Source organism: Canis lupus, chromosome 24 (assembly GCF_011100685.1).
Source record: "Canis lupus familiaris isolate Mischka breed German Shepherd chromosome 24, alternate assembly UU_Cfam_GSD_1.0, whole genome shotgun sequence".
Taxonomy (NCBI): Eukaryota; Metazoa; Chordata; class Mammalia; order Carnivora; family Canidae; genus Canis; species Canis lupus.
In genome coordinates this window covers 42,577,575-42,598,090 of record NC_049245.1, presented here as the reverse complement: position 1 = coordinate 42,598,090, position 20,516 = coordinate 42,577,575, and the positions used below count along the sequence as shown (strand labels likewise).

General features: G+C 53.5%; 1 long non-coding RNA gene across 1 annotated transcript; it reads right to left on the bottom strand.

Annotated features, from left to right (window-relative positions):
- Window positions 1–15,798: 15,798 nt before the first annotated feature.
- LOC111092207 lies at window positions 15,799–20,476 on the bottom strand. The gene is made up of 3 exons (XR_005378018.1): window positions 20,274–20,476; window positions 17,758–17,889; window positions 15,799–16,571 (listed from the first exon to the last, which is right to left on the bottom strand). It is a non-coding gene; the product is annotated as an uncharacterized LOC111092207 (long non-coding RNA).
- Between the last annotated feature and the right edge of the window lie 40 nt (window positions 20,477–20,516).

The following is a 20,516-nucleotide window of genomic DNA, read 5'->3' as shown; positions in this document are numbered from 1 at the left end:
CTGATCCATGAGCACTCAAACGTTAAGACCTCAACAAAATCCATGACCTAGTGCCCGTGAACTAAAGGCTTTAACAAGCCACGTTTCCCTTATTGTGACAGACGTACTCTGACATTGATATTTTCTATCCTATTCCTTTTTTTTCAATTGCTTATCGCCACCAACTAAGTAGATATCATGAGTCATGATGAGTCATTATCTTCAGTTTGAAAACACTGCTCTCATCTCCAGGGATTCCATCTGTCTCAACGCACTGGATACAGAACCCACAGGAAGAAAAAAAATAAAAAATAAAAAAAAAAAAAAGAACCCACAGGAAGGACTGTCTTGAACTCTATAATGAAAAATGAGGTCCTTTGCTTATGAAACATGCTTCTGGTGGCAAAGAAGGCGATATATTGGGTAGAAAATATCAAGAATCAGCAGGAATACTTTTCTCTGTCAACGCAAGGTATTGCTTCTGATGTCAAAGAAAAACTTCTATTTATTAGGGCATGGAGAATTGGCTGGGGCAAAAAAGACTAATGTACTCTATGCACAAGAGCTTTCTAGACCCCAATTAGTGAGTCAAGACCCACAGTCTTTTGCCTGTAGATGGTGGGTATGCAGCAGATGCCAGTTCATTAAGGGAACCAGTGGAGAGGACTGGGTGAAAGCATGGGCTACATGGACAAGCGGATCATGGGCTTTAATGCCTTTGTGCCTGGTGCTACCTGTGTGGTAGCCTAACACAGGGGTAATAATTGTGCCTACCTCTAGAGCTGGTGAGAGCATTAATAATGGAGAGCTTAAGCTCCAGGCCTGGCATATAACAAGTATTCAGTAATTTAAAATACATACACACACTCGGGATGGTTTCCTCTCTGTAATTTCTCTATCTAGAGGTTTCATCACTTTGGAACAAGGCAAAGTATAAATAAATAAATGAGTGTGTGTCTTCCTTGAGATGGTGTCTATGAGCTAGCAGCGATAATCAGGAGATGGAAGCTTTGGCCGTGTTACTCCGATCCACCCCTCCGTGTGTCGGATGCACTCACAGCGGGGCTTTGTTTTACTTACCAGCAGGGAAACCCACTGAAGTCAGGGTTCTGTTGCCTTCTAGCGATGCTAACACGAGAGAAACTTGGTTTGCTGGAAAGAGGTGGTTACAGGCAGGGAAGAGCTGCCCAGCTGGGGCATCTCTCTTCAGGCACACTGTCCCCACCCGTGGAGCCCAAATGACTGATTCCCACCAACCTCTGGGCTCCCATTTTTGTCTTCCTATAAGCCATTTCAACACAGCAGCCCGAGAGGTCTTCTAAACCCTAAATCAGATCATGGCACTGCCTGTGCCTTTTAAACAGAATCTAATTCATTCCTGCAGATGACCCTGCCCAGCAAGTGGGGACTGGTCCTTGCGTCCCTCCCCAGGCTCATGTCCTCGGTCTCCCCCTGGATCACAGCCTTTGTGCAGTTCCCCTAAGGGGGCCAAGCTGTCCCTTCCTTGGGAACTCTGCTTCTGCTGTTCTGGCAGCCTGGAAGGCTCAGCCCAGGGATCTGAGCTCAGATGTCACCTCCTCAGAGAAGCCTCCCCTGATGACCCCACCTACACTGCCTCCCCACCCTCATGCCTGCCACACATTGCCCACTTTATTGTCCTGCGGCACTGATCAGGGTCTGTGCTTATTGTCTCTCTCTGCTATTAGAAAGTCCACAAAAACAGGGACCTGGAATCCCAGAGCCCAGAAGAGTTCTGGGCACATAGTAGGTGCTCAGCAATGAAAGATCTGAACTTGAACCTGACTTTTACCGAGTCTTAACGCCGGAATGGGCTGCAGTTTCAGTGGGTATCCCAGAATGTCACAAACCTGCATGTGACCTTTTGAAAAATGCGACAGAGATGCAATTTAATCTCTCCTAGAAGCTTAAAGTCTTGCTATAAGATTTTTTAATAAACTAAATTTGGGTGTTTGGACTAAAAAAATAATAATAATAGAATAAGAACCTCTTCTCTGTCCCCAAAGGGATTAGCTTACTTGCCTCTCCTTGAAAATTAACAAGTCGCTGAAGTAAGATGTCAAGGAGTCAGACAGGAACCTGAGAGAGAGAGAGAGAGAGAGAGAACAGTCAGATTGCTCCATTCATCTGCTCAGCCCGGAAGCCCACCCTCCAGCATCCATCGGCTGCCTGGGCCAGCTGAGCTCGCATTTCCAGCCAGGGTTCCAGAAGCGATCACGGAAAGCAAGTCTCATGGGCCCGTCGCCATGGTCGCAGCTAAGGAAGGACCCGTCACACACAGAAGGTTAAACCTTGACAGAAGTAGCTACAGCCGCCTGCCCAGTTCTTATCCAAACCCCACAACGTAAGCCCCTTAGTGGAAGTGAAAACACACACACAATGTCAAATACAGGCTAAAATCTGTTTCAACAACACCAGACTTTTACATTTAAGAAGAAAAAAAGAAGGGATGCCCGGGTGGCTCAGGAGTTGAGCGTCTGCCTCTGGTTCAGGTCATGACCCTGGGATCTGGGATCGAGTCCCACATCGGGCTCCCTGCAGGGAGCCTGCTTCTCCCTCTGCCTGTGTCTCTGCCTCTCTCTCTGCGTCTCTCATGAATAAATAAATAAAATCTTTGAAAAAACAACAAACAAACAAAAAAAACTCTGTCTTTCCAGAAACCATGAGGTGATCCACCAGCTATCCTGATCAGAAGCTTGGGTGTATCCTGGCCCCCGCGGTGGGGTAGGGGGTTTGCAGGAGCGAGGGTGTACCCCAACGTCACCTGGAGCTCACATTTGTTTGAATTTCATTCTTTCCAGAAGATGTGAGCCCCTCCGTTCACACTCAGATCATTCACCACGTCACTCGGGTGCCTGGAGCCCTATCTGTTCCACAGGTGTTTTCTGAGGCATGAGTGCGAGAGGCCGGGGCCCCGGCAGGTGAACAGCCCCGCGCGGGCAGCGGACAGAGGAAGGATTCTGGGCGGAAGGCCTGGGCTTGCAAGCAGTGGCTGGAGAGTGTCCAACCCAGCCCTGACCCCCCTTTACCTGCTGGATGACCTTGGGCAGAGCACAGGACAAAACCAGCCTCAGTTTCCTTATCTCCGTCTTAGTTTCCTTCTGTGCCCTCCGCAGGTTTGGGGATGAAATGACGAAATGAGATGATGTATGGCAAACACAATGCCGACCCCAGAACATGGTTTCACTCACAGGCCGCCGACGGAGGCGCGTTAGCGCTGGCCCTTCTCCAACTGTACACGCCTGCAGGTGCCTGGGACGTGGCGGGAAGGGAATCCTGTGAAAGGACAGACTGTGACTCAGTGGGTCTTGGGCGTTTCTCAGATTCTGCATTTGTATCGAGCTGCAGGTGACCCAGAAGCTGCCCGTCTGTCCTAGTGAAGAACACTGGCCGGGCGGAGTTAGCTGAGCAGAAACAGGCCCCGTCTGTCTGGAGAGTGGCTGTGGTCCTAGAACGACACGCCCCAGTGGGGTCTCGGTGTGGTTTCAGGACTTCCTCAGAGGCCCCCAGCCAGGGTCCCGGTAGGTTTTTTTTTTTTTGTGGTTACAAGCAACCCTGGGTGAGGGGATGTGCCTGACTCAGTTCAGAACCATCCAGGGGCACCTGGGTGGCTCAGTCGGTTAAGCATCTGCCTTGGGTTCTGGTCATGATCCCAGGGTCCTGGGATCGAGCCCCGCATCGGGCTCCCTGCTCAGGGGGGTCTGCTTCTCCCTCTCCCTCTGCCCCGCCCCCCAAACATGCTCTCTCTCTCTCTCTCTCTCTCCCAAATAAATAAATAAAATCTTAAAAAAAAAAAAGAAAAGCAACCATCCAAATGGTAAAACAAGTTAAGTCTTTCCAGCTTCTAAGCCGCATCATCCAACAGGAAGAATAACTCATTGTCCCTAAAAGCTCTCTGCAAAAGCATCCACCAGGTCTCCCGCCCACCTCCCCCTGGTTCCCCACGCCACCCCCTCTACTTCCAGGAGAGGCGGGGAGGAAGGGATGGTGACTCAGCAGGGTGGCAGCTCGCCCCGCAAGCGTGGCATCCTGGTGGGCAGGCTGGAACGGCATGCAAGGCCGCGGTAACGGGGCCTGCCCTCCGTCTCCCACACTGTCTTTGTGTCTCCGCTGAGTCTCCCCTGCCCGTTCCCTTCTGCACAGGGTGAGCTGCTTCGATTGTTTCCCTGCTAAGTCCGGTCCAAACCACAGTGCTTGGCACCACCTTCGAGCCTCCCATTTGCCAACCTCTGTTTATCAGGTCCAAGCGTGCTCTTAGGGGCCGATCGGCTGACAGGAGCCCTGTCTCCAGCCCAGAGGCAAGTCCAACTGTTACATAAGGCCACTCGGAGCCCCAGTCATTCCTCCAGCAGTAAAGTGCTTTTGGAAACGGCAAGGTGATTGGCAAGACGACGGTCACCGTGCGGGTCGCTGGCTCAAGTGAAGGACAGTCAGTTGCTGTGGTGGCCCGTCCCAGACTCCTTGCTTCGTGGGTCCAGGCCGTGGGTCCCAATGGGCAGGAGAAGAGGGGAGGGGGTCGGTGGGAATCTTTAGATGAATTCTGATCGGATCACAGGGCAGCCCGTGATCCCTTCAGGATGTAAATCTGATCAAGTCAGCTAAGCCTGTTACAGCCCATCGTGGCTAGCTGTACGGCACCCAGGACACGTTTCCCAGGCTAGTCCCCTGTCAGCTCATCTCCTGCCACCACCACCCCTTGGCTCACTATGCACCCGTCACATTGGCCTTTGCCTGTGCTTTTGCATACGCAGGGCCTTCTGCCTGGAACACCGGACCCTCTCTTTGCACCTGGTCTAAGGCCCCTGTGCTACGGAGCTCCACTCAGCGGAACTATCCCCAGACTCCCTCATTAGGTCAAAACTCTGTTTTAAAAGCAGCCAGACCACCTATCACCCCCTTTCCCGACAGCAATTAAGCTGTGTCTGCACATTTGTTCCTCGGATCTCAGCACCTGGCACAGATGAAGCACTCGATTGTTGAGTTCCACTAAAAGTTTCCTGCCCTGCAGAAAAGTGCCCTACAAAAATCCATTTTCGGGGCTCCTGGGTGGCTCAGCAGTTGAGCCCAAGGCAGGTCATGATCCTGGGATCCTGGGATCGAGTCCCACATCAGGCTCCCTGGAGGGAGCCTGCTTCTCCCTCTGCCCGTGTCTCTGCTTCTCTCCCTGTGTCTCTTCATGAATAAATAAATTAAATCTTAAACAAAACACAAAAATCCATTTTCAGGCAAATAATCCCAAACAAAGGTGTTTCTAGGCTAAGTCCCCAGCCTCACCCCAGCTTCTCGGGCCTTCCTTTCCAGCACGCATCCTCTCACTGCCCAGGTGCTAGTTTTATGCAGGCGGCAGATGGGGAAGGCTCCGAGATACAGACCTTGAGGCAAGGACTTGAACGCAGACGATTTCCTTGGAGGGGGTGAGCCCATGTGACATCTGGTGCCGGGGGAGTGAGAGAGGCGGGCACAGGGCGTGTCACCAGCTACCACCCAAGTGCCTTAGCAAGTGACGGATCTTAATGCTGCCGGGGAAACTGGCATTTGTCCCAGCGGAAGGGTTGGTGCTCGAGCCCTCTGTCATTGGCTGAGGGCTGCCCCCAGGGGCACTAACTCTCAGCACTCGACAAATCCGACACTATTACCACAGAAAGCCCTTGGGCAAAGAAACGCCAGCCAGGTGGCAGCCAGTCGGCTGGTGTGGGCTGGCATGAGAAGGGCGAGGGCATGTGCTGGGGCACCCCAGGCAGCCCTTCACCCCGTTTCATTTCCGAGGGAGAAAAAGGTCATTGTCCCCGAGTCATCACTGATGATAATTTCCTTCCTTGACCATTCTTGGTACACACCTCTGGTCCCCATCCCGCACTTCCCAGGAGTGACCTGCCTTCCCCATCGTGGGGCAGTGGGAGCTGACAGGATGGTGTCCCTGGGCCACACCAGGCCTCTGGCCAGCCAGGGTCCTTGTTGCTCAGTTGTACGGTAAGGGCCCCATCACATACCCCCTGGGGACAGTGTGGCTTCCAATTTGCCCTGTTCTTGCTTATGGCATAATGCCTCCTCCTAGGACACCACCTTCGGCAGGTGAGAACTCTACCTCTGAACCACCCGTGCACGGACAGGCTACATCACGTTTGGAAATGCACTCAGACTTAGCTCATTACGGTGATAGAACCATAAGGGATTTCCTTGTTTTCAGGTACCTTTAGAATCCTCCCACTTAGCTACAAGAAACATCACCAATGAATCGAAGAAAGGAAGGAAGGAAGGAAGGAAGGAAGGAAGGAAGGAAGGAAGGAAGGAAGGAAGGAAGGAAGGAGGAGGGAGGGAGGGAGGGAGGGAGGGAGGGAGGGAGGGAGGGAGGGAGTCATCACTGATGATAATTTCCTTCCTTGACCATTCTTGGATACACAAGGAGGGAGGGAGGGAGGGAGGGAGGGAGGGAGGGAGGGAAGGAGGGAAGGAGGGAAGGCAAGCAGGCATCTGCCATCATTAGTCTCTGACTCCAAGCACAGTGGTTTTGCCGATGTTTGGAGAAACGTGCTGGTAGAGATTGTTCTTGGGGGGGGGGTGGCTTCCTGCTGAGCCCCTCAGGCCTCCCAACCACACCCAGAAGAAGGCAGAAGGAAGGCGGATCTTCTTCCTTGTTGGAAAAGACCAGAACCCACCCACAAGCTCACCCTAGGACAATCTGTGCTTTACCCAAGTCACACCTCCTCGTCCTGGCTCCCGGTGTGACTCTGGGTCCCCACATGTCCTTCCGAAGGCAGGCATATTCTCTCTACGCCTCCCAGCCGGCTCTGTGTACCGCTGCTCCGGCCTAAGAATTTTTGCAGGAAAGAACCAGAACTGCCTACAAATGACTCTGTCTTTTCTTCTCCAATCCTGGAATCGTGGGGGGATTTGCCCTGGGTTATATACTATAAGTGAAAGATCAATTAATAAGAGAAATCTCCAGAATTAACACCAAGTCACCCCATGCTGCCTTTGCTTATTAGCACGTTTCTTTAGAAAGTAAAGCAAACATAAAGATGAGGGTGAAAACATTCCTTCTTTCTTTCTGTCCCAACCCAACTGGGTTTCCTCCGAAAACACACGCGACTCCTGGAGACACCCTTGGCCTTCCTTGTAAGTAAATCGATGCCCATACACCTACCGAGACCGGTGTCTTTCCATTTATTGCGGGTCCCCTGCGGGCCTTGCTCTACTCCCCTTCGTTGCCTCGTCACGTTTAACCTACAATCATCTTGCAAAAAAGGGATGATCGTGATGTGCATTTTCCCAGTGAGGACGCAGACCCCCAGCACTTCGGCACAGACTTGCCCCCGGTGTCAAGAGGGCTCAATGCCACGTGTGCATGCGTGCCCTCGAGCGTGAACACACAGCTGCCACTGCTGCGTGCCCACGGCTGAGCACCCGAGTTCTAGAAAACACAGAATGAGCACGGTCTGCCCCGAGCGCTCAACATCCACCGTGTCCCGTTGGTCCAAACTCAGATGCAAGACTGCACTGCAGCTGCTCCCCCGAGAGAGCTGCTGGGGTGTGGCGAGATCCACGCGCCCTGCCTCCAGCACGACAAGGAGCTCCCAGGGACACTCAGAACCATCCAGGTACCGGAACAAGCCGATCCTGCAGCGTCGTTCAGAAAATAACAGCAAGAAGCAAGTGTCCGGATTCACAACAAGCAGCAAAGCAGGAAAGAACCCGAGACTGGCACCTGTGCAAACACACGCGTGGGTCCGGCCTCGCTCGCCCTCCTGTTGGCCTCCGGGCCCTGCTCCCTCGCCCGCTCCCTCCCTCATCCTGTGGACGGTTCCTGAGGAGCTTCCAGGCACCCAGAGCTAAGCACCTGCCAAAGAGGAATCAAAGCAAAGACAGCACAGGCTGCCTGGGCGCCCCTCACGGTAGGCACCGTCCCTCTGGTAAGTGTCTTCATTCATTCATTCATTCATTCATTCATTCATTCATTCTTCACTTGTTCATTCATTCACTGCACAAATAGGTACTGAACATCTACTCCAAGCCAGACACAGGGGGGTTGGTTAGGGGCGTGCTGAGCAAACAGGCTGGTCCCTGCCCTCACTTCCCCGAAGAGCAACACAGCGCTGAGGGTAAGCATGTAGGACTGGGGGTGCCTGGGGGGCTCAGTCAGTTAGGTGTCTGCCTTCTGCTCAGGTCATGATCTCAGGGTCCTGGGATCGAGCCCTGCATCGGGCCCCCTGCTTAGCAGGGAGCCTGCTTCTCTCTCTCCCTCTGACTCTGCCTGCCGCTCCCCCTGCTTATGCTCTCTCTCTCTCTCTTTCTCCCAAATAAATAAATAAAATCTTAAAAAAAAAAAAATAGAGTGCCCGGCATATAGAAGCACCCAGTAAGGATTAGCTTGACCATTTCAAGCAAGTGGAGAAGACAGATGTTAGTGGGTAAATGCTTGTTTCCGAAAGTCTGTGAACGTGTGTCAGTGGGGCAAGCTTCCGCTGGTGCTGCACGATGTCTAACTGATTGGCAGTTGCTCCTTTCCCTCCGCTGTGCTGGAAAAGAAGAACAGCTACGGCTCCCACCCCACAGCCACTCGAAAGGCAAGTTCCCTCACCTGGAGCTGCCTTCGCCCGCTGAGCACATCCCCTCTCCGACATCTGGGAAAGGGACCCCAGGTTTGGGTGCCAATGACTTGGGCGCAGGGGCATAGCAAGGTCTCTGGCCAGAGAAGAGAGGAGACCACACGTCTGTGGCCACAGAGAGGCCAGGCTGGAGCCCGAGCAGGAGCAAGGCCAAGGCAGGTGGTCAGTGCCCAGGGCGCGGGGGTCCTGTAACCCCCAGCTTGCACCCACACTCACCTGCTTCCCCGTTCTCCGTCTGGCCACTCAATGAAGGAGCTGGAGCACTGACCCCTCACCTCTCGCTCATGCTGCGCCCGCAGCACCCAGGGGTTTCCTGTGCTGGGAAATCAGGCAGCAAGTAGAGGACTGGCAGGTGGCTGCCAGCACCAGGGGGCTGTGCCCAAGCCAAATGCATGGGAGATGCTGGGATACATGGCACGGTGGGGAGGGGGTGCCCCACGACACGTCCTTGAGCACTTTAGACCCCCCCTTCCCATGCTGGGCCCTGGCTCTTGCGATGCTGCAGGAGGACAACCATGCAGACGGGACCCTTTCCACGGGCAGGACCACTTTTCAATCCCAAGGCCCCCTCTCACTGCCCAGGGTGATTGGCTTGTTTTACTTCCAGAAGCTTCTTCTCCCCTCTCTTCCTAATCCCCCTCCCAATTGCCCAGAAGCCTCTTTAGCACCTTTCTTGAGTTTCAAACATCTGTGCATCTGATTACACGCAGCATCCGCGCTGATGAGCTCCTGCCGCCTAGCTAAATCACAACCTCCCCCCCCCCCCCCCCGCAGCCGAGGAGCTCAGTCTAGGCCTAACAAAGGTGGGACCCCCTCGTGTGGCCCCCAGAGACCAACTGTGGGGGGAGTCAGAAGCCCTTCCCTGAGAAAGGGCTCCACATGGGGTCTGCACTCAGGACATGGTGGGGAAGGGCTTCACCCTAAATGCTTGACCTCTCCCCTGCCTGTCCCCAGTCCTGTCTGCCCAGCCCTCTGCGCTGGTGGCTGGGCAAGTTCCTGGTCCCAGGGACTCAGCCAGAGCTCGGTGCTCCGCTCTCGGGGATGGCGACTAACTGTTGTAAGCCTTTATGGGGCTTGCAAACTGGTGGCCCTGGGAGCACCCAGCTCATAAAAGTGTCACTTTGGCCCCAGCAGTGGGTTTGTTGCTGTTAATGACGTTGTAAATGCGTGGCAACCATTTCAGTTGGGAGGGATTATGTATTAGGTTGGAATTACATGGAATTGCCACTTCCGTGGGCCAAAAAAATGGCCCAATATCAGCAACTCTACTTGGTTATGGTCATGTATATTGAGAGTTTTCCCCCAATCCTGAAAAACTAAAAGCAGCAATGGGCTGAGTGAGACACCGGGTGCCTCCCCACCCGCTTATGCAGCAACACGTCAACTTACCCCAGACCCCACCGGTCCCTTTTGCTCACCAGTCCAGAAATGCGCCAGCTGCCAGATGCCAGGCCGCAGCATGACATGCCTTATATGGGAGTAAGTGACTTTTTCTCTTTCTTCTTTTCACTCATCCTTTTTGTTTTGTCTTCCACTCATTCACTCATTCATTCAACAAGACGTTTTGAGTGCTTACCAAGAGTCAGGCAGGGCGCCTGGGTGGCTCAGTCGGTTAAGCACCTGCCTTGGGCTCAGGTCATGATCCCAGGGTCCTGGGATGGAGCCCTGCATCAAACTCCCTGCTCAGTGAGGAGTCCGCTTCTCCCTCTCCTTCGGCCCCTATCCCACCCCAGACGTACTCACATTCTCTCTCTCTCTCTCTAAAATAAATAAATAAAATCTTATAAAACAACAACAACCATGAGTCAAGCAGTGTCTCAGCAGCAAGGATACAGCATGGAACAAGACAGCAGAAATGTGGAGAAAAACAGACAAAACATATGTAAGTCCATAACATGTGGAGTACGTGGGTGGTGATAAATGCTAATGGAAAGTCAAGCAGAGAAAGCTGGCCGGGATTCCGGGGGTGGCAGGAGGGAGAGGGGAGGCTCATGCATGTCTCCCTGAGAAGGTGACACGGGGAGTCCTGCGGGAGGTGAGGAGTGAACCCGGAATTTCGGGGGCAAGAGCATGTCAGGTGGAGGCAGCAAAGGCCCCAAGTCCAGAGCATGTCTGGTTGGTGCCAAATAAAAGATAAAGGGGGTATTTCCTGTATACTTAGGTCTGTTAAAGCGTCGGGAGGGAGGAAGATCCCTAAAGCATAGAGTCGATGGTGTTGGGGAAAAAGGAGAGAGGTTGTTTTCCTTGCATCACCGTTTCTCTAACCCACATGGCCCCTCAAGAGCCCGTGTCTGCGAGCCCTGCATGCTGCTGATTGTCTTCAGATGTAAAACCAGCAGCAAGACGCTGGGTGGGCTCAAGGACTAGAAGGGTCCCCCCTTCCCGTGTCCTTTCAGTAGAGTGGACACAGAATGTATCAAACTGGGACACAGAGCCCGAGCCCCATCCCCTCTCCCTTTGACCACAGGCCCCTTGCTCATACTCCGGCTGTTTCTCTGCGCTCGTTTGTCCTCTCCTGTTCACACCTACAACCCCAGGCCTTGGATGAGCTGAAAGGAACAGGAGCTTTCTCCTTCAGGGAGCCAGGGCGTAGGGACCCGAACAGTCTTCTACATCAGGTGGAGGGGTAAAAATTGGGACATGGCTGCTGGGCAATTAAGCAAGATGCTTCTTAAAACATGCATTGCTCGACAGGTCCAATGCAAGTACCTGTCTTCAGAAATAAATCTTTAGAGCAGTACATACTCGGCTTCAAGGCTACTGGCCATAGCGTAGCTCTAAATAATTTTTAAGTAGAAATCAGCTAAGTAGCAGGAGAGGGCTTATTGAATACTTATGATGTGTCCATCAATTTGTATAACATCCTCATGTCATAGGATGCAAAATGGCATGGAGAATATTCAAGGGCATTCTACTGAGCGGAAAAAAAAAACTCTTAAAAGTGATATACCACGTTATTCCATTTATTTTTTTTAAAAAAGATTTTATTAATTTATTCATGAGAATACACAGAGAGGAGAGAGAGGGGCAGAGACCCAGGCAGAGGGAGAAGCAGGCTCCATGCAGGGAGCCCGACGTGGGACTCGATCCCGGGTCTCCAGGATCAAGCCCTGGGCTAAGGTGGCACTAAACCACTGAGCCACCCGGGCTGCCCCTATAATTCCATTTATATGACAAATCTTGAAATGACAGAGTCATAGAAATGGAGAACAGACTAGCAGCTTCTGGTGTGGGGCTGTCACAATAAAATGGTAGCATGAGGGGTCCTTGAGTAGAACCTGTTATGGGCTGGTAGAACCCAAAATTCATGTTCAAATCCTATCCATCAATGTGACAGCTTAGCAGGTGGGGTCATGGGGAGGCGCTTAGGTCACAAAGGTGGAGCCCTTGTGGATGGAATTAGAGCCCTTATAAAAGATGCCCCAAAGGGCTCCCTCTTCCCTCCCACCACGTGAGGACACAGCGAGCAGGTGCCTGGCATTGGGAAGGGCTCGTAAGGGTGAGCCACGGATGCTAATAAACTGCCAGCGTTGAACGCTGAGGTGGAGAGGTAGGTTCTGTGGTTTTCCATATATTCTAGATTTTGTCTCAATAAATTAATGCTGTGTTGGTATTTAAACTCATTTCTTGGAGGAGAAAGAAAGAAACATAGATCTCTGATTGAAAGGAAGAAAGTTTATTTTGCCCCAGACTTATAACCCTCCCCCGTGCCCAGGACAAACCCTCCACTTCCTGATTCCCCAACACACCCAACTCCCACTACCCTAAGGCTCACCCATGGTCTCTGTCGGTACACACCCAGCCTCTTCATGACTCAGTTCGCATCTGACCTTCTCCAAGGAACCATTGCAGGGGCTGACCCCACGCGGCCCCTGTGCTAGCATACCCTCCACATTAGGAGTTCCTCGGACTGGGACTGACCCTTTTAATCGTAGCCTCCCTTAGAGTTATTAACCCAGGGCCAGTCCCCTGTTGGGGCTCCATAAACCACCACAGAAGAGCAGAAGGGCGGGTTGACTCCTGACTCTGTCCCCAGGAGTGGTGGAACTGTGAGGCTTCTTCGCCCATAGCACCGGGGACAGCAGGTAGGACTTTCACAAAGATAACATGATCTTTTCCATAATGATAATTTCCCAAAATAATTGCTATAAAATTGCTGTAAATTTGGAAACAGGGTACGTCAGGTGCCCAGCGCGGTGGCTTGCTTACTCACTCATGATTTTTATTAATAATTGAGAATGACTAAAAAAAAAAAAACAAGCTGTGGGCGTATATGGACATGCCACTCAAAGATCTCAGCACTCAGAACTCCGTGACCGAGGACACCTGTGAGTTCAGGAACCTCAGGACCAAAATAGCATCAGCAGGACAAGGAGGAGGACAAGGCTGGGGAGGGGCTGAGGAGGAGGAAGAAATATCCTCGGAGCAGCTTTCTACGCCAGGCCCTCTTGTCGACGTTCCTCAGTCTTCCTAAGGGCCTCCAAGATAGTGGCCTCCACTCCCAAATTCACCTCGTGGTCCAAGACGGCTATCCCAGGCCTCCAGCCATCACATCCAACTTCCAATGGCCAAAAAAGAAAAGAGGAGGAGGAAGACACTGCCCAGAAACTATACACACCACTGGCTGATATCCCACTGGCTAGGACTCAGGCTCACAGTCTCAGCGAGCTGCAGAAGAGCCTAGGAAATTAAGTCTGTATCCTAATGACCTTGTGGCCAGCTAAAGGTCAGAAGTTCTTCTATGAAAAGTAAAGTCTCAGCTATTTACATATAAGGAAACCGAGACACAGACAGGGAAGTGACTTATCCACGCCAACTGTAGGTGAAGGAGTCTGTGCTTGGTGAATAGTAGCCCCTCCAAAGGTATCAGGTCCTAATCCCGGGAACCCGTAAGGTGAGCAGATAAGGGAAAAGGGTCTTTGCAGACGTGATCAAGTTAGAGCTCTTGGGATGGGGAGATTATCCTGGGTTACTCAGTGGGACCTAAATGCAATCCATGTATCGTAGCCCCGTTAGCGGGAGGCAGAGGGAATATTGAACGCCCCGTCCTTGAACTCTGGAGGCGTGGACAGTCAAGGAACACTCGCAGCCCCAGAGGCTGGAGGAAGCGAGGAAGGGTCCTCCCCCAGAGCCTCGGGAGGGAGCACGGCCCTGCGGACGCCTTGATTCCAGCCCAGTGACACTGACTTCAGACCTCTGGCTTCCAGAGAAAATAAGTATCTCCCACTTGAGGCTACCCCCACGGTGTTCATTTGTTTTTTGTTTTTCTTTTTTTTCTTTTTTTTTTTTTTAATGTTATGTTCAGTGTTCATTTGTTACAGCAGCTTCGGAAACTGATACAGACTCTACGGCCAAACCTAAAGCCTGGTTCCAGAGACAATGGGGGGGAAATGCAAGGGACCCTTCCCAGCACTGCTGGTCGGAGATCCAGACTCAACTCCTCCCCTGCCCGCGTGCCAGGCCGTGTGCCCCAGACAGTGGGGAAAGGGGGAGGCGAGCTCACCGCCCAGGGCTCCTGGCCCGCCCCGGGGCCACAGGATGCTGCATTAGGTTAGGTGGCGTCACCAGCAATTTTCCCTCCCAGGGCCCCGCGTGAGCAAGGGGGAGGGACCTAATTGAAGAATGAGCTCACTGGGAGGGTTATTTATTCTACTTATTTTATTTATTCTGGGCCACCGGCCGCTTCCAGGTGGTGCCCACGCGCTGAGCCAGGCTTTGCTGCCCCTGGAGAACCCCTGCAGCTTGTGCGCAGATCTTGTGGGCATGTGTGCCCGAGCCTCCTTCTCTTTCTCATAAATGTTTTTTCGGGTTTCCCTTCTGCGTGTCCATTTTAATCCTACCCTAAGCCTCACCATGTTGGGCTGACGGATGACTCGGCTGACAAGCCCCCAAAGCTTGGGGATGTTCTTAATACCCCCCTTCCTCCAGCACCCGGGTGGCTCAGTCGGTGAAGCATCTGCCTTCAGCTCAGGTCATGATCCCAGGGTCCTGGGATCAAGTCCTGCATCAGGCTTCCTGCTCAATGGGGAGCCTGCTGGACCCTCTCCCTCTGCCTGCTGTTCGCCCTGCTTGTTCTCTCTCTGTGTGTGTCAAATAAATAAGTAAAATCTTTTTAAAAAACAAAAAAAGGGATCCCTGGGTGGCTCAGCGGTTTAGCGCCTTCCTTCCACCCAGGGCATGATCCTGGAGTCCCGGGATCGAGTCCCACATCGGGCTCCCTGCATGGAGCCTGCTTCTCCCTCTGCTTGTGTCTCTGCCTCTCTCTCTTTCTATGACTCTCATGAATAAATAAATAAAATCTTTAAAAAAATAAAAATAAAAATAAATTAAAAAAAAAAAACTTTCTCTCTGCCCCACATGGTGTCCATCACCCGGTCCTGCTGCTGCTGCTTCGGAGCTTCTAGAGCGCCATCCCCACCCTCCATCCCCACCATCCCCACCCTCAGGCGTGTCTGCTCCCTCTCTCTCCCGACCCCAGCCGCCCCCCTCACAATCCACTCCTCGCACTGCCGGGGTCCTCCGCGCCAAGGTCAGATCACACCAGGCCACCGTGGGGAATGATTAGTGTCCCCCCAAATCCAGGTCTGCTCAGAACCCCTAACATGACCTTTCTTGCAAATAGGGTCTTTGCTGCTGTAAGTTAGCTAAGATGAGCTCTCACTGGAGCAGCAAGGGGACCATAAACCCGGTGGCTGGTGCTGACGAGAAGATAGAGCACGGAGAAGGCCCTGTGAAGGCGAGGGCAGAGGCCCGAGTGATGCAGCAGCAGCCAAGGAATGTCAAGCTGGAAGGCGCAGGGAAGCATCCTTCCATAGAGCATCAGAGGGACCCCGGCCCTGAGGACACCCTGATCCCAGACTCCTGTCCCCAGGAACGCGGGAGAAAACGTCTCTTGCCCGTCTCCTTGGTCCCCCATCTCCTTCCGGGTCTGACCCAGCTCATACCCCGTCTGCAGCTCTCACCCTATCTCGCTCTGCTCCAGCCTTCCGCTACTTCATGCTACTCCCCCAGCATGTCCGTGTCCTCTCCTTCCATGTCTTGTCACCTGCTGTTCTGTCTGCCTGGAACCCTCCACTGAAAGCGCTCTGGAGGTCCAAGCAGAGGAAGGAGGCCTGGGGTCCAATTCCTGGAGCCTCAGTCTCTCCCCCCTGCCCACCACCCACCACCCACCACCCACCGTTGATCCCACAGCACATCTAGCCCAAGCGAGGATGAAACCTGGAGGAGAACGTGGCTCCCTTTGTTACTGACTTTTCCAGAACCTTCTATGGGTTTTCAGTTTCTGAGAATCCAGCTCAGTGTCCTTCACTCCAAAAGGTATACCTGAAATGCTAGCCATATATGGATTTTTTTTTTTTTTAAGAGCATGCCTATTTTAGCTCCAAACTCTGAACATGACCTGTTGGGTATTTTCCATCTGGCACCTCAACAACTAAATTCTGTGACTTCCAGGTCATCTCGCATGTACTTGCTTCGTTTTCTCGCTGTGAAAAGCCCTTTGTTGCTCCCAGGAAGTGTCACAATAACGAGGGACAGTTAATTTCACTCTTCTCCCTGGGCTGGACTCAGGCCAGGAGGGAGGGCAGGCAAAGGGCCATGGGGACAGAGTCAGACCTCCCGCTAGAAGGTAAGCTCTGTGAGGGCGAGGCCTGCGATCTCCTGCACCCCAGAGCCAGCCCCAGGGTGTCGAGTGAATTAGCCACGGCAGACATCTCTTGCTGCACGCCCAGAGTCGGCTCAGCTCTCTCTGCAGCCCTCGCTCCCTTGATTTACTTTGTTTCTTACATTTTTCTCGCTCAGCGCTCGGATACCGGGGGAGCACCCAGGCCCATCAGACCTTTCTGTTCTATGGGTTCAGAGATGAGCACACGACCCAGTAGAACCAACGACTCACAAGGAGATTGTCACTGGGCTTTGGTCGAGTTCTCCATGGTCCTCTCATTCCGGAATCAAGGAGTTCATGTCGTCCTGGGGGAACCAATGAAAGGGAGAGAGAAGTCGTTCCTCTTTCTATTCTTAGAGCCCCGGATCTAGCTTTCCCTAAAGACAGGCTTGATTTGCTGCCACCTGGCAAAATCACACATAAATCATTTATCCTTTTTTCTCTTTTCCTTAAATTAGTTTGGATTGAGTTTTTGGATGCATGTAACCGAAAAAGGCCTGCCCAATATGTGAATGAATGATTGAATGAGAGGAATGAATGAACTAACCTCCAGTTCTGGCCAATGGCTTTTTTCGGCACCGTGCTCACGTACCCAGAACACAGGGCTTTGCACAGAGACAAGGGAGGTTAGGACCCTGTCCTGAGACTTCAGAGTACAATGTGACCCAGGTGTCCCCTGAGGCCACTGAGCCCTTGAAATGAACCCCCCTCCTTCCACTCTTGTGATCGCCCTCCCCAAAGATCCTGCCATCCCAAAGCTCTCCCCAAGATTTCCGTGAATTTCAATGCATCTGACCCTCCGACTCAGCTCTTCTTCACTGAATTAACATGGTGGCCACCTCTGTGGCCCTTCTCTCTTGCACACCACATGAGCCAGATTTGAGAAGTGGCCCTCCCTCAACTTCCACATACCACCCTCTTCTCCAGTCTCCTGAGACATTCCTGGGGAACAGAGGGAAGGAGAAGACATGTGCTCAGGACGTGGGCCTACAGCTCAGCATGCAAAGAGCTTCTCATCCATCTTTACACATCCTTGGTCTGGAAAGACCTTCAGTCACACCAGCCACTGGGGTCGTCACCGATCGGTGCACCACACGCGGTTCCCAGCTTGGTGCTCATTCTCAGCCTCCCCCCTGCTACCACACACAGGTCCCTACTCCGTCCCATGCAGACCCAGCAAACTCTCCCTGCAGAGCTTCCCTCTACAGCAACCTAGTGCTTTGTTTGCACACGGTTTCCTTCCTCATAGGAGTTCTGGGGCTACTGTGAAGGTTTTTAAATATTTTCCACTATCTTGCAAAGTCAAAATTATTATAGTTGCCATTTAGAGGGAATACCTACAGCATGCCAAGCACTATTCTGGGCCTGTTTTGCTGATGGTGAAATCGAGACTCAGAGAAATAAACTTGCCCCAAATGGCACAGCTTATGAATGGAAGAGCCCAAATCCTAAAGCCCAGACTATTTTTCCAGTTGAAAAATCAGTCCTCACATGGCGACTTCTGCCCTTAGGCCAGTGGTGCCCGGGGACCTCTGCGGTGACGGAGATGTTCTACGTCTGCACTGCCCTCTACATCCGCCGCATGACGCTCTCAAGCACGCTATGGCTGCTGCGACCAAGGATCTGAACAGTTAAAATTTTATTTTAATTCGCTTAAACTGAAATCTAAATTGCCACATGTGGGTACTGGCTACCAAATCGGACACCACCACCTTAGAAGAATCTGCTCATTGTTCTGAATTTAGACTGAGGTTTGTACAAGGACGAAGGGAACCTTTGGTGTCTTATAAAAGGAGGGACACTGCCCTGTCTCACACCTCCCCATTGTGGGGGCTGATAGCCCGTGGGCAGCTGTCGCTTCCCAGGCCGCCCATCTCTCATGTGTCTCCCCCGGGGACCTCATTCCTTTCCTGGAGGGAACCGTGCTCTGGCCTGGCGTGTCCCTCTGCCCAGAGCCTCTCCATCCTCTCCCCACAAGCCCACTGACCTGGTTAACCCCCCGCTTCCCTGAACTGTCAAGGTCTCAGGGGACATGTTGCTCCTCCCAGGGAAACGGCCTTGACCCCTGAGCGGGGTCCACAGAGCACACTGCCCTTTCCTTTAGACACTCAGCATCGTCCCAACTGTGTCACAGTGCTGGCACAGGGGCGGTCTCCCTGCTTCCCTGGAGGTTGGGCAGCGGGTGGGCCTTAACCTGTTCTGTAGCCTTGGCAGCCAGGCCGGAGCTCGGTGCATAGGACATGCTCAGGAGCTACTTGTCAAACAAATGAATCGGTCAGTTGAGTTAGAGACTGAAAGACGGCCAGCATTATGTCCCCTAGAGCTCCCTTTGGACCCAGACCACGAGTGGGCAGTTTTTCTTTAAAGGACCAGGCAGTAAAAACGTTAGGCTTTGTAGAACAAGTCCCTTGCACAGCCATAAACAACATGTGGAGGCCGGGCATGGCTGTGTGCCAATAAAACTTTATGTGGAAGAGCAGCTGGTGGGCCAGATTCGGCCCCCAGGGGGAAGTGCCCGTCTGTGCCCTGGGCTGGAGGGGGAACAGCCAGCGGGAAGCAGGGAGGGATGAGCAGCGCCGGGGACTCCAGGCTCCGAGCCCCGAAGGAGGCAGCCAGGGCACTTGGTCCAGGTCTCCGTCCCTCCGCCCATGGGGACAAGAGGAAACCCTGGGCCGAGCACCTGGGCCCAGGACATGGGGAGGCTTCCGGACGCTGGGGAAGCGGATAGGGGAGCCCAGGTCCAGGGCACAAAACCAAGTCCTGGAGCCGGGGAATTCGCGCCCACAATGGGACCCATTGACGGGGAACAAGAGTGGCGTTGAAAAGCCGGTGCGCGGCTTGTCCTCGCGCGCCAAGGGGATGTGGTGAGCCGGGCTTCCTCCACATCCTGCTCTTGCTGCAAACCTGGCGCGGAGGGGCCTTCCCATCTGCAGGGGAGCCCCCCAGGCCCGCCCCCAGGTGGGGAGCTCTGCTCAGGGGCCTGAGCAGCTCCTCCGCCCTGGCCACCCCCTCCACGCTGGGCCCCGATTGCCGGGATTGCGGCCTCCGGCCTCTCCCTCTGCCCCAGCCTCCCTGCCCACGCGAGAGATGGAGGGCTTTTGCCCTCCGCTACCTTGGAATGGGTGTGTTTTGAGCTGTTTGTTTAACTGGTGCGCTTGGTTTGCTGTGGAGCAAAGGGACTTTCTCTTTGGTGAAGGCCCGTCTTTGTTTGAGGGGTATCCCTGAGAGTAGCTTCCATTGTGGGCTCCCCGCATCTGCCCGGGGGGTGGGCGGAGGGGGAAGGGAAGCATCCGAGCCCTTGGCACCCGGTCCTCTGCTCGCTCCACCTCAGCCAGGCGTGCGCCCACCCTTGCCCACCGTGATGGCCTGCACGCCCTCTGCTCCCGAAGGCATGGAGCTCCCCAAGAGGGAAGCAGGCACGCAACCCACGGGCAACCCACGGGCCAGTGCAGAGGCCTCAGGCTTGGGGGGCCGAGCCCACTGTGTCAGACCCTTGGCTTCACTATTTGGAAATCTTAGGCAAGCGCCTGAACCTCGGAGGGGCTCGTCATCCCCAGTTACTTGTCCTGTCCTGATGCTGGTGGATGATGCTCTAGGAAAACTGTGTGCAGGGGGCCCGGCATATACGAGGTATCCAGTAAATGGGGTCACTGCTATTCTAAAGGCCTTCGATTCTATCATCTTTGCTTCTCTGGCGGGAGAGCTTTATTCTCGCAGACTGGCCGCCCCTGGAGGCTGGAATCGTGGCCACGCTGGGTCCAGCCTCACGATCATCTGACATCACTAGCAGAGATGCCAGAAATCCCAGGGAAGGGCTCCCATTGGCTTAGCGTGGTCATGTGCCGGACCAACCCTCCAGCCCAGGTGACAGGTGCAGCTCAGTCACCTGACCACAACTAGGCTCCCGGACAGCCTGACCTAAGTGCCAACTCCTCCAGAATCACCTAGCTCAGTTTCCCAGAAGGATAGCAGAGAGGTTCATGGAAGGCCTAGTAAAATGTAGCCACCTCAGCCCCTACTTCATGTGACAGCGCTGCCCAGGAGCCCAGGAGGGACACGGCCTCCCCTGGAGAAATGCTAGGAAGAGCTCAGAAGCATGCCCAGAGCTCCGGCTGCTAGGAAGCTCCTAGCGCCTTGCCTTCACCAGGCAGGTGGCACCACCTCCAACTGAGCAGAAGCCCCTGCAGCTGCTAGAACTAGAAGCGTGGCCTCCTCAAGGGAGTCATCACCTGTGGAATATTCGCAGAGGG